The sequence below is a fragment of the Scylla paramamosain genome, chromosome 5 (genome assembly GCF_035594125.1).
Source record: "Scylla paramamosain isolate STU-SP2022 chromosome 5, ASM3559412v1, whole genome shotgun sequence".
NCBI classification, from domain to species: domain Eukaryota; kingdom Metazoa; phylum Arthropoda; class Malacostraca; order Decapoda; family Portunidae; genus Scylla; species Scylla paramamosain.
This window is the reverse complement of record NC_087155.1, coordinates 13,204,192-13,217,737: the sequence shown is the minus strand read 5'-3', so window position 1 is coordinate 13,217,737 and position 13,546 is coordinate 13,204,192. Positions and strand designations below refer to the sequence as shown.

At 44.8% G+C, this 13,546-nt stretch overlaps 1 long non-coding RNA gene across 1 annotated transcript in view; it reads left to right on the top strand.

Moving 5' to 3' along the window:
* LOC135100310 (uncharacterized) overlaps nucleotides 1-13,546 on the top strand; it is an 89,126-nt gene that overhangs the window by 50,340 nt on the left and 25,240 nt on the right. The gene's annotated exons all lie outside the window — the stretch shown is intronic.

Sequence of the window (13,546 nt, the reverse complement as noted above, 5' to 3'; positions counted from 1 at the left end):
TCTGATGAAACTTTACATAATTAAACTCCATCATCCGTTAAAATTAGATATCTATATGCATTTTACTTTCCGAGATTTGAGTCACTGCATTGAGCCAGCGGCATGTTTTAAAACGACTCGGCTTCTCATGCAGTGGCCGGTCTGAGAACATCCAGCGGAGTTAGAGAAAGTGAGGCTGGAACAAGCGGTCCCTTAGAATACAAAACGCCCCATTGCTGGCCTGGAAATATGGATTTAAACCTTCCTAATTGATGCAAAGTAGTGTGCGTCTACCACGTAACTGGCGGAGGGATGCAGTGGTCGAGAGAGGGAGGGAGGGAGGCAAGAAAGGAAGGAAGGAACGGAGGAAGAAAGGTGTAAATTATAGAATATGGAACACGAGTTTAGTACGTGTGGAAAGGCTGAAAGGAACCGTTTGCTATAAAAAAAAGTGGAAAAGAAAACTGCATGTATAGTCAATGTGAGTGAAAACACTGCTGGAGGAAAGTAACAGATACAACTAAACCAGTCAAAGAATATACGGATCATTTACTAGGTTTAAGGCATTAGCATATCACTAAACTAACCAGTGCCTGATGAAAAAAAAAATGCACTTTAGTAGAGAAGAGAAGCAGTGTGGGTGGAAGGCAAGGAGGCAGCATCGTTTTTCAAGACGAAATGCATCCTGACAAAGCCAATGAGAGCTCAGACCACTACCGGTTCGGATTTATGGCTTCTTTTGTCTCTCATGATATAACCTGACCCCCTGAACGTGATGCCCCTTCCCTCCTGGTCACATCTCCGAGCGTGAGTTAGAGTGGCAGACCAAGACTCGTTGTGATCATGACGTGTGTGTGTGTGTTTGTGTGTGTGTGTCGGGGAAGTGGGGAAGGGAAGGGCGACTCAGGCAGGGCGCGGCAGCTCTCCTCTGCTCCACTCTCCACTCCCTGCCTCAATACCACCTCCGGCAACCCACGTTAACCTCACTTGGCCGTATTCACGCGGGGGTTTAGGGCTTGTTCGTTCGTGTTCCATAAATTAAGGCCGGGTTTAGAGTTGCGTTAAGGTAAAAGTTAAACGCTTCTTAATGGTTCGTGGCCCCAGGCAAGTGCGCCAGGCTTTCGCGGCTCCATGCACCGAGGTCCCTGTGTGTGTGTGTGCATCGCTCTCGGGGGTCAGAGGTGAGTCAGTCCCTCGCGTCCCTCTCGCCCGCCTCATCTGGACCGTATCTCTTCTCCACGGTGTCATTATTCCCCATTCGACCCAGTTTTAGCCTTCGCGCACCTCGCCCCTCTGTCTTGTCTCGCCTTGTTTACATCATACCTTTACCCCATTCCTGCCATTTTCCTCTCCTTAGCCTCCAAACTCTCCATCTCGCACCCCATTGTGCTCTACATCCTCGTATCATTACCTTCCTCTCACTTCTCGCGGTTTGGTCCTCGCCTCACCTCATCTTGGTCCCCGCATTTTTTTCTCCACGTTCCTTTCTTTCACGCTATGATTTTAAATTCACTCCAATTGAACGATCTGCATTTCCTCGTCTGCAGAGCGAAAATAATAATAGGAAGATAATCGAGGCCAAGCAGAGAGCAGCGGAGGGCAGAGGTTAACACGTCCCGATGCAGGTCACGTCCCTCAAATCAGTACACAGATAATAGACCATGACGCGATCTCCTGTAATAAACTTGAAAAATAACGCAATGAAAGGGGGTTAACACATACGTAACTTTATCGCGCGGCATCCCTTGTGAATTAGGCATGTATGGTATTATTCCAGGGTCGATAGAGGCGCTGAAGGCCAAGACTTGCGGTGGTGCATTGAAACTAAGGGTTCACCGTCACTCGTGTGTGGACTCGATAAGCGAAGGTGACTGGAGAGCGCGAGGGTGCTCCTTACCTATGTATGTATTACCATACAGATGTGGCGTGCCGGACCCGCCACCAGGCGCCGGCGAGAATGGATAGGCGGGAAAATACAGAAACACACACACACACACACACACACACACACACACACACACACAGTTTTGGTTATTAAAAAAGAAAACATGTATACAAACATTCATACATACATACATACATACATACATTCATGCTTAGTACATACATATATACTCGGTAGATAGATAAATAGACAAATAGAAAGACATATACGATGCTGTGAATAGAGGATGATTCTGTATCATTTTAAAAGGCAATGAAACTAAAGTTAACCATTGAATACATACGAATTTTTCTTCATTGCATACTTAATTTATAATGTAATGATAGAAAATATATCGTGTATGGAAAGAGAAACATTTGAGAAACATAAGAGTACCTACGTATCATGTGATAGTGATTAGGTAATTGCTTTTTTTTTTTTTTTAATTATGCGGGTAACCAGAAATATGATATAAAAATAAATCAACTAATAAATAAAAACCTCAGAGGCGGCATCAACATAAAGCAGCTCAATGAGTCAACAATAAGAATTCAGATCGCGCTAGAAATTCACAGGTCACTGGTTCGGTCTTGTGCCATCACCTGCTCGTCCACACACCCTCGGGGAGTGAGGGAAGCCCTACAAGAGTTTTGCCGTATTATAAACTGAACTCAGGCTCCGATACTTGGTAGAGTCTAGTCACTGCAGAACCTGTGGGGTCTCTTTTTTAGCCTCGTAGAGACTTGAGAACTAATTGACCGCCTCGTACAACAAGTTCCCAGGAAGCTTTGTGATCATGTACCTTGTGGTAGTTGAGAAAGAAAAATTATCCTTACGTGTCAACTGAACCCGAAAAAAAGAGTGTCAGGAATTTCTTTCAGAATAATGATGGCTCTCAGTTCAGCATCTTTTCAGCATGACCAACAATGTGTCATGTTCCTCCCTGCCGCTCCTTGAGATGCCCCCAGGCTGTGTGTGTGTGTGTGTGTGTGTGTGTGTGTTAATTCACCACGGTCTTGAGGATCACAAGCTGGACAGTCTCCTAGTGAGAGCTTGCAGCTTTTTGTGGTTTAATCGATAAAAATACGAAAATCATATACATTTTTTATAGACAAATCTTCAATCATGCATTCAGCATTGTCAGTCTTGCATATAAGATAGCTGTTGCTTTGTTCGTAATTTTCTAAATTTTGCATGTAGAAGTGTATTTTGTTGTTCACACACACACATGAAAGAAGGAGAAAATAGATGAACTTGTATTAACTAAGTACAAGTATAACTGTGAGCAGACAAGACCTTATTTTACCTCAACTGCGTCATTTCCCTACAACGTAAAACCATGTTTAGTACAAACACTGCCTGGGCGCCTTGGAGACATTGCCTAGACTTCGTAATAAATGATGAGCCTGAAGGGTGACGCTCTGCTCTGAAGCTTAAGTAACTAGTATCTCAGCCCTCAGATGGAGTCAGTAGCGGCATAGGGACGGGGGTATGTGGTAGGGCGAGAAGGAGGACGGAGGGGGTAATGGTTCTAGGGAGGGAGGCTGGTTCCGGGGCAAGTAAGATGATCGATGACTGTAGGCGGCCCAGATCTAATTGTCAGGGAGTAATTATTGAAGGCAGTGTGTCGCATAGTGAGTCGTGCTCCGGGTGACGCTTGGAGGAGCGGCGGCGACTCACACGCGGGTATGAATTATGGTGCGAGAAGTGACGTGTGTATGCTGTCTGTATTTATCTTCATTTCCCGTTCTCTCTCGCCTTGTTTATTTTTGCCACTTAAACTGTGCCCTTATGACCGACCATAAGAGCGCGCACCGCCTCCGGGTGAGTGTTTTTGTGGAGCTATAACATTGCCACGACGCTTCTGGGGATGTGCATGACAAAGCCTGATCACTAAACCTTATCCCTCCACCTCGTGACCGTCGTGCTGATGTGTATTATGTCTTTGTCAAATCCAGGGAAAGTCGATTGCTTTTATAGTTTTCTCTTGAGTGTAGGGGACATAGGAAAGGTTTCAGTAGTGGGAGGATATCACACGGCAGAACAAACGTGTGCAAGCCACCGCCGGCCGGCAGTGGTCAGCATCACTGGGTGACGGGCCGCCGCACCACCGACCAGTGTCCGCAGGCTGTTGCTCCTCATTAGAATTCATCTCATTCGTTGCCTGTAGTTCTTAAAAAGCAATATCAATGCTTTACACTGCCCCAACACGCCTCATGAATGTAAATGAGGCACTTTGTAAACTGTAAATGTGCGTGGAACAGTTCTATTTATTCACGGTCTCTAAACAAAAATGCGAACGAAGGAGTTTTTGAAGAACAAATGGATGGAGAAAAGCTTGGGAAGGTTCGTGGTTGTGACTTCCGTCTTGTAGAGTCAGTCTTCTGTATTTTTCTCCATTTTCTATAGGGAAAATGTCTACAGTTGGTTTAGCAGATTCTACCAATTTTATTTTTAACTCGATTGCTAATTGTTCTGTGTTGTGTAAGTAATGTAGTACGCATAGATTACCAGCACGAAAAAAAAAAAAAAGTCCCTTACAAAGACCTGAAGGGAAGCCCGTTTATTTGCACACTTCTCTCGACGAAGCGTGACCATCTGACTTAAAAAGGAAGTTTTATGGCTAGCTGACGCTCTGATGGCCTTATAGGAAAGAGTGCGTTCCCCTTAAAGGACTTGATTTCGGTGGGCACAACAACAACAGTAACAGCAACAACAACAACAACAACAACAACAACAACAACAACAACAACATCAACTACTATTACAAATACTGCTACTGCTACTACTACTTTTATTAGTTCTGCTATTACTGCTGCTGTTGCTGCTATTGATTCTACTGCGGTTGTTGTATAAAAGTAATAGTAATATGTAGTAGTAGTAGTAGTAGTAGTAGCAATAGTAGTAGCAGTAGTAGTAGTAGTAGTAGTAGTAGTAGTAGTAGTAGTAGTAGTAATAGTTGTTGTAATTGTTGTTGTTATATTACAGTTTATTATTATTATTATTATTATTATTATTATTATTATTATTATTATTATTATTATTATTATTATGTCAACTTCATTATCACCTGTTAAAAAAATACATATATTCTACCTGACGACAACCAAAATATAATCATCATAATATAGTTTTTGGAGCGGACAAATATTTAGTGTATGAATTATACCACACAAACAAAGATACAAACAGACAAACAAATATTAGCGTGTATGTATGTGTGTCTATGTGTGTGTGTGTGTGTGTGTGTGTGTGTGTGTGTGGAAGTATTGAGAGAGAGAGAGAGAGAGAGAGAGAGAGAGAGAGAGAGAGAGAGAGAGAGAGAGAGAGAGAGAGAGAGAGAGAGTGCCCCGAAAGTTTCCAATAATAAAATTCACATACATACCAACGACAACTGTACAGGTCTCTCTCTCTCTCTCTCTCTCTCTCTCTCTCTCTCTCTCTCTCTCTCTCTCTCTCTCTCTCTCTCAACACTTCCAGAGACAAATCACTCCGGCAGTTGGTGTGTGGCGGCAGCGGCGGTAAAACAGTGGAGGCTGGCGGGTCAGAGGTCGCCACGCTCAACATGTTCAGTTTCCACGCTGCACATACCTCACCTCACCTGCTGCATTTGCATACCTGTGGGTGATGCAGCTGCAGGCACTTTTTTTGGTCCAAAGATATACATCTCGTGGGAGGCTGTTTAGAAAGGCGAGAGGGTGACTGGCGCGAAGTGTGAATGAAGGAGCAGGCAACAATGAAATGTGTGTGATGTTTTTTTCTTTTTCTTTTTTTTCTCTCTGTCTTTCGTGTTGTGCAGTGTTGCCAGATATTGATTGTTGTTGTTTTTTTGCTTAGTTGTGGACATGATGCTGCTTCTTCTCCTTGCGCCTTCCAAATGCCAGGGTTTTATTAGCGTCGTTGATGGTCGAAACGAAAATTAAATCAAATGTGACTGAAATCTTGTCGGTATTTTGCTTGTACTTAAAATATATGTTCTTTTTTTTTTTGTTATTATTACGTCTGTTTTCCGTAAAATCTTTTGGTCACGACACTTCTGGGAATTGTCAAGCCACACCTTTTCCTTGTTTTACATTTCAAGTTACGTTTTCCTCCCTTCTCATAGCGTCGCCGCCTTCTATTACACCTTTTTCCCCCGCAACACCTTCACACCTCCCTCCGCACATGACCTTGTCCCTCACCTCGTCTGAGACCTGTTTCGCCCCATCCTGTCCCATCTCTCCCGCCTCAGCCTTTCATCTTAACCTGTGTTCTCTCGCCCCCTCCCCCTCGGTATAGTCTCCTCACAACACCGAGGCTCTTTTCGTTGTCATATACAAATACCGACGTAGCCTTAACCATCTTCGAGTACACGTTGTTGCTCATCTTAAACGCGGCGTCCCGAGAGTTACGACGCGGGGAGTGTGGCGGCGTGAGGGACTCGGCTCCTCTTCCTCACCATGACGACCTTCCCGCCGGATCTTCCATGTTAGGCAAAACAACAGCGCCGGCGGTTGCCCTTCCCGTCCCACACCAGTTCTCCTGATATACATGCCTACGCTATACCTGGTCGATCACGCACACCTCTATTTCCAGGTGAGTTGCGGGGCCTTTCAGTGCATCAGGAAACAGTTTGTCTTCCGTGGCTTTGTTTTCATTGCTTACTGTCTCACTCCCAGGACAGAACCATTCATTGTTAACGTCTTCTCGAGCCGTGTTGAGAGCTGGTACCTGCATGGACCCCCGGCGCGAGTATCCAGCCCCACATGAGGTCAGACGCGCCTCCCTGCACCTACCCTCTGCTTTATGTCGCGAGGAGCTGCTTAACATTCCACTCGCCGATTGATTTGTAAGGTGTCATGGTGGATCCTTTACACCAACTTGCGTTATAAATCGTCTTGTTTAATTTTCAGACCTCTTAGCAAGGGTCGGGCCTCCCCTTGAGCCTCCCCGAGCCTCCAGTGGGTTATAAAAGGAACCTCTAACACTCGGAAGCTTATCAGGTTGCTCCTACACCTGTCTTCATTCAAGTAGAGGACCGGGTTCATGTGCCTCCACTGGAATAATCGAAGAGACCTATCAATCGAAGGTCTAAGGGAGTTTTGTTTTAGACAGGAGAGATAACCCGCTGTCACCACACCCTCGCTCGTTAACCAGTGGAAGTGGCGGTCGAGATGGAGGCTGATAGACCTGGTGTTGACGATGGCGATGATTGGGATTAATTGGAAGATGAAGAGACTGATAGAGGGAGAGGGCAGGTGGTGGTAAGCTTAGCAGTTCCAAGGACGATGACAATAATGGCTATAACTGGACAACAGAAACAACACTGCAAAAGGTGGTGTAGAGAGAGAGAGTTTTCCTTTGTTTGGTGGAGGCGTTGCATGACAAATCCAGGTTAAGGGAACGAGAGCTCCAGGTAGTTGTGAGGAGATTGAAAACAAACAGTGGGGAATCACGTATTTGCTTTGCTCGTTTTGAATTACCTTATCTGTGAGGTGTTCCCTTGACGTGCCTTTGTTGGGCAGCGTGGCGTGATCATTTTGGCACGAATTTGCTCGTATCAGAATCAATAAATCGGCCTTTCCAATTGGTAATCCTCATGCAAGTTGTCGTGTTCCCATGAAGTGAGCGGTTAGGTTAAGTTCCACGCTGTCTGCTATCTCGTATCGGCTCTCTGCTAATTCTGTGTTTGCTAACGTATTCCTTCATGTAGTATTCTTTATTCTCCCTGCCCTTTCCTCCGGCCTCCCTGGTGTTCTGTATCGTTCACCTTTTCCTTTTGTTGTCTTTTTTTTTCCTTTCTCTCTTTTCTCTGTCTTTTTTATTTTGTTTCATTGCCTGCTCTATTTCATCTATTTCATCCTTTTTTCTTTTTTTTTCATAATTTCTTCTCCTCCTCCTCCTCCTCCTTCAGTCTTCATTGTCAATCTCCAAGTTCTTGTTTGTTAGTTTCTTCTACTGCCATTGCTCTCCTCTCCCGCTCCTTCTGCCTCCATTTCATCGTCGTTGTCGTTGTCGCCGCCATACTCTTTGTCTTCCTCCTCCTACTTCTTCTCCTTCCCATCTCCTCCTCATTCTCCTCCTCCCTCTTCCCTTCTGTTTCCACCGCCTTTTCTTTTTCTAACTTTTCTCCTTTTTCATTTTCTTCTTACTTCTGCCCACCTCTTCCCCATTTTCCTCCTCCTCCTCTTCCTCCTCCGTGGTAGTGTAACCTTTCTTTTTTCGTCTTTTTTGCGGCTCGGACGATTACTTCCAGCATGTGTTCACGAGGATCTTTCCGCGTGACTGGTGTGGTGTGCGATTTTTAATTTCATGCACATTTTTCCTCATTAAACTGAGTCAATTGTTAGCAGTTCCGTACTGGCCTGGCAGGAAAGAAAGAGGAAATGATTTTTTGGTAAACATAAGAATTCGCTTGCGTGTTGGAAAAAAAATAAAGAAAAAAAAAGGAAAACACAAAATACCTCCATTTTTCCCTTCTTTCTTTCTGCGTTGGAAAAAGGGAAAAATAATCGCAACTTAAGGGTTATTTTTTTCCAGTAATTTTGCTTCATTATAATGATTTGCGACCATGACGTGCAAAGAACCACTTGGATTTCATTGTAACTGGTATTCTTAAATGTTCTGGGATTCTCATAATAGCCGTTTTCTAAAAGCCACTGGGATAACTGGCTGAGTTTCCATGATGATGCTTTACGTTGGTGGTGTAGAGTCCTTGTTAAACTGTCACTAGAATCACGAAAACACCCTCTAAACCCCAGTAATTTCCACTAGAGCTTCTTAAATATAGTGAAGGTATTCTTAATTGGTTTGGAATTCTCATAACGACTTTTTTTTTTTTTCTAAAAGTCGCTGGAATGACTGGTTGTGTTTTCATGATTATTTTTTTTTCGTTGGTGGTGTAAAGTCCTTGTTAAACTCTCACTAAAATCATGGAAACGCCCTCTAAAACTCCAGTAATTTCCACTGGAACTCGTTAAAAGTGGTGGAGATAAAATTCCGGAACTATGAGGAAAACGAAGCCGCACTGACAGCTGCTCCCCACCGCAGCAGTGAAGGCAGAGAATCAACACAGGGCACCTACTCTGCCCTTGCCACCAGCACTGCAACCTCCACCACCACCACCACCACCACCACCAGTAGCATCAGCAGTATTTTACCTCAACCACTGCCATATTGTCATCATCACCATCACTATCTCCACCACTAACCATTACTGCTACCGTGCTGCCACTGCTGCTACTGTAGTTTCCACTCCTTCTTTCATCAACAGCAGCAGCAGCAACAGTAGCTCCAACACCACCACCGCCACCACTACCTCACCACCACCACCAAAACAAGAACACTACTTAACTTCAATTACAGCATCTCTACTCTACCTTTACCGCCACCAGTAACAAAAACAACAGCTACACAGCAACAGCTACAAACGTAACAATAACAACAACAAGAACAACAACCACAACAACCACTACTATTACTACTACTACTACTACTAATGCTACTGTTACTACTAATGCTACAATGACGACTAGCACTACAACCACTACTAGCACCACTACCACAAACCCTACATCTTCAATTATAACTACAACGAATAAGAAAAAAAAAAAGAGAAAAAAAGCAGCGACACCACCACCACCACCACCACCACCACCATCACCAGCAGCAGCATCCATTTGCAATAATTACACGAGTTTGAAATTACAACCTTCCGTCCTAGCCCAGAATAATTAGCTCCTCACCGCTGGCGAGGCTCGTTCGTCTACGGTAATGGCGAGGGAGAGAATGAGGAGGAGCGGCTTGTGCTCCGGAATAATCGCTGGAAATGTTTAGGTGTGAAAAGAAGCAGAAAATTATGATGAGGCTGATAAAAGGCGTCTCGTCCCTCACTCTCCTCCAGGCAGTGTGCTTGGAGCGAGACGTTTTTTACTTTCTCTCTCTCCCTCTTTACTCGTGGTTCATACAAGCTGTTCGTTACCTGCCTCGGAGCTTCACTGCCACGCCTCGAACACGTTTGCTTCGTCCATCCACTTACTGCTACTGGGTTTTTATTTATGTTTTTTTTTTTTTCTACCTAGTTTTTTTCACATTGTTATATCTCGTGCTTTCTATCGTAAGGGTGATTTTCAAGTTCTTTCTATAAATTTAACGTATTTCTTTTCATCTACTCAAGTTTTTTTTTTTCTTGTTCGTCTCTCATTTTTCTCATTTTTTTTTTCTTTTCACTCTCGTTATTTCACCTTCACAGTTTTCCTCTTTCACTCAACATTTATCTGCCTCGGTAATACCTATCATCGTGTCCTCAGCATGCCTCTCCCCGCCTTGTGCACGCCGCCATCTGACATGACCCCCTGCCAGATTTTCACTCCGTTTTTCGAATTTTCCTCTCCTTTGTAGCGTCCCCTGCACTCACTCTCGGATCTCACCCCGTAATTTCCTAGCTGCCAGCAAAACAATCAAGGCTCAATCACTAGCCGCCCACTTGACAAGGTACTGCCAAAACCACGAGTCTTGGAGCGTGAAACGAGTCTTTTATCTCTTTTATTGACATTAATGCAGGTTGTATGAAATTTCTCTCTCCTCGCTCGCTCTCCATCCTTGGCACATCAGAGGTACATAAGAGGTGTTTTATCCCGCCTTGGTACTAACTTACCGCCTCTAACCTGGTATTACCTTAATGTTTACACTTCTCTCTCGAACTGTGAACTTTACTCACCTCCAAGTAAAGCATAGTGTTCGTAGTTGAAGGCGGCGCGCACGCACACACACCCAGATATGTAGTTTTTGTCTCATAATTTTCTCCGCTAGTTAAGGAGTCCCGCCGGATCAGCCGAGCGTAACGAAGGTAGAATTCTAAGGAAAAGAGCCGGGATGAAGACGAGAAGAGCACACAGAGGCACCACACGACGGGCCTTCCTTTCCACGCTTGTAATGGGGCGAAATAAAAACCAGTGAGTTACAGATTATGGGACCACCCGCTACCTTATGAATGTACAACTCTTCCCCAATAGATAACATTCACCCTTGCCCTTCCCGTCCATTCCGTCTGTCCCGTACCTACAGCCCTATGCTCGCCACGATATCCTCCTACTTCACCCCTTTCTCCGGCTCTTCTTACATACCTCTCTGCAATACAAATACCCAGTCTTGATGCGATTATGCTTGTCTGCACGAGATAACCGCTTCTTTTAATGCAATGCCTTTCCTCTTAACAAACACAGCCAGTGCCACCATCACTTACCCCACAGAGTCTCGCTGCAAATTACCATGCATGAGCGCTGCCCTTCAATCTCCCGCCGTTGATCAACCTGGTGATATCACTAATGATAATCAAATAGAGACGATGTATATACACGATGTTGTCTGATACGTAAAGAAAAAAAAAAGGGAGAATAAACCGGCGGACAGAAATGCTGCAAGGAATGACTGAATATTTAAACTGTGAAGAAGGGAAAGGTCTTACAGGGACTGTGGAATACTTTTGATATTAATGTTAAAACAAAAACATCCCCTGTGCTTCATCATTTTCAGTCACAATTTTCATCATATCCTCAAACCATACTTTCTCGTTTCCAGTAGCATTTAGTAGTCAAGGAATCGCACAGTTCGTCCCCATCAGGTATCTGTCTTAGCGGCGCAGAGCTGGGTTAAGCCTTGACAGCTCCAGGACGATGCATTAGTAGACCCTTGAGCCCCCCAGGCCGCCCCCCGTTGCGCTCCCGCTGCTCACCCACCGACCCCCCGCCGCCCCGCTACCCAGCACCCACTAATGGCAGACTGAGGAATGAGCCTGATATGATGTATGTTTAGTATATGAGTATTCACTACTATCTAATAACCATGAGTAAAGTGCACCGCGTTAGTACAGTTAGCTTGCACAGTGCGGCGCATTCATGTAACAAGTTAATAATGTGGGTACCGAGTCGGCCGTAAGTCATGTCGCAGGAACACGTGACCGGCGCCGCTTCGTCCCTGCACGACACGCCTTCGGTCTGGATGTAAACACTGTCCTTTGTGTAACGCGTGTGGATCACCGCCGCCCGGCCTCGCACGCCCATTAATTGATGGCCTCGTAAGTAAGCTGGTCTAATGAGGCAGGTGTGCGGCGGCGGCTGGCACGAGGCTCACCTGGGCCGCACTTACCTCGGCCTCCGGTGCAACGATGACCTCCCGCTGCCTCCCCGCCCGTGTCCCCATCGCTCCCTCCTCCCCGCGGCGCCCCCCCCGGATGGGTTGTAGAGGGTACATTCTCTATTACCAGGGTCTGTGGGACGTCACTGATGCCGCGGGTGTAAAGGGAAAGGTACAAAGAAAAACATATACTAGGATTATAATGCAGGTGAAGTTATTAACACTTTAGAAGCTTGAAGGTAAGGAAGATTGCTGTTTGTGTGTATACGTGTATGTGGTGTGTGCGTGTGTGTGAGTTTGTATGCCCAGTTTAAAATACACACACACACACACACACACACACACACACACACACACACACACACACACACACACATGCATATTCAGAGGACAGCCCTGCCCCCTGCCTGGTACACAATACAAGACGCCTTCACCCACAGCTGCACACGACCGCTGACCGCCACGACACAGCCACTCTCATCCCCTATCCGCTTGTCTTGCGTGTGTGTGTGTGTGTGTGTGTGTGTGTGTGTGTGTGTTTAGCTCATATAATAGTGGTTTTCATGTTGTTTGTATAGGTCTCGATATAAAGTAAAATGTTGACTCAATAAAGTAGAAGATAAGTCGTAATTTATATCATTGTAACATCAGTAACTATGTAACGACTGACTCTCTAATTACTGATAAAGCAATTCGCTACTTAACTGGTCCTTATTGAAGCATATGAGAATTAGTGATATACTGTGGATTCTCTCTCTCTCTCTCTCTCTCTCTCTCTCTCTCTCTCTCTCTCTCTCTCTCTCTCTCTCTCTCTCTCTCTCTCTCTCTCTCTCTCTCTCTCTCTTGTGTGTGTGTGTGTGTGTCAGACATAATCGAACGCGGCAGGTGACTGACGTTGATAAAGCAAATAAAGACTGGACACTAAAGAAGAAATAAATGCATACAAATGAGCAACTGGCAAAGGAGCAAGAGAGAGAGAGAGAAAGAAAACAGAAAGAAAAGAAAAGTATATGCATATGCACTAACACATCGTTTTTCTTAAGGGGTAAAAATTATCTACTAATATATTTACTTACTCACCACTTTCCATGTCGGCCGTGATTTATGTCGGTAATACGTCATTGAGAGTACCTGCGTTCCTTTCTCCCGCGTGGCCTCTCTCCTCTGTCCGCTGAACTACAAATGCTGCGCGTGCTTACACTGAGAGATACTTCACTCCCTGGGTTAAATACTTCACTCCCGGAGCTGTGACGGAACTGAAATACTCCCGAATACACACTGGGAATGGGTTATGTTATGTCAAATGAGCTTAGTTAGGTTAGGTATAAAACTGATAGATTGCACTGAGAGATACTTCACTCCATGGGTTAGATACTTCATTCTGTGGCTGTGACGGAACTAAAACCTCCCCGAATACACACTGGTAATGGGTTATGTTAAGTGAGATGAGGTTAGGTTAAGTATAAACTGATAGATTGCACTCAGAGATATTTCACCACCCTTTATTGTCATGCAACTGAAATCACTCAG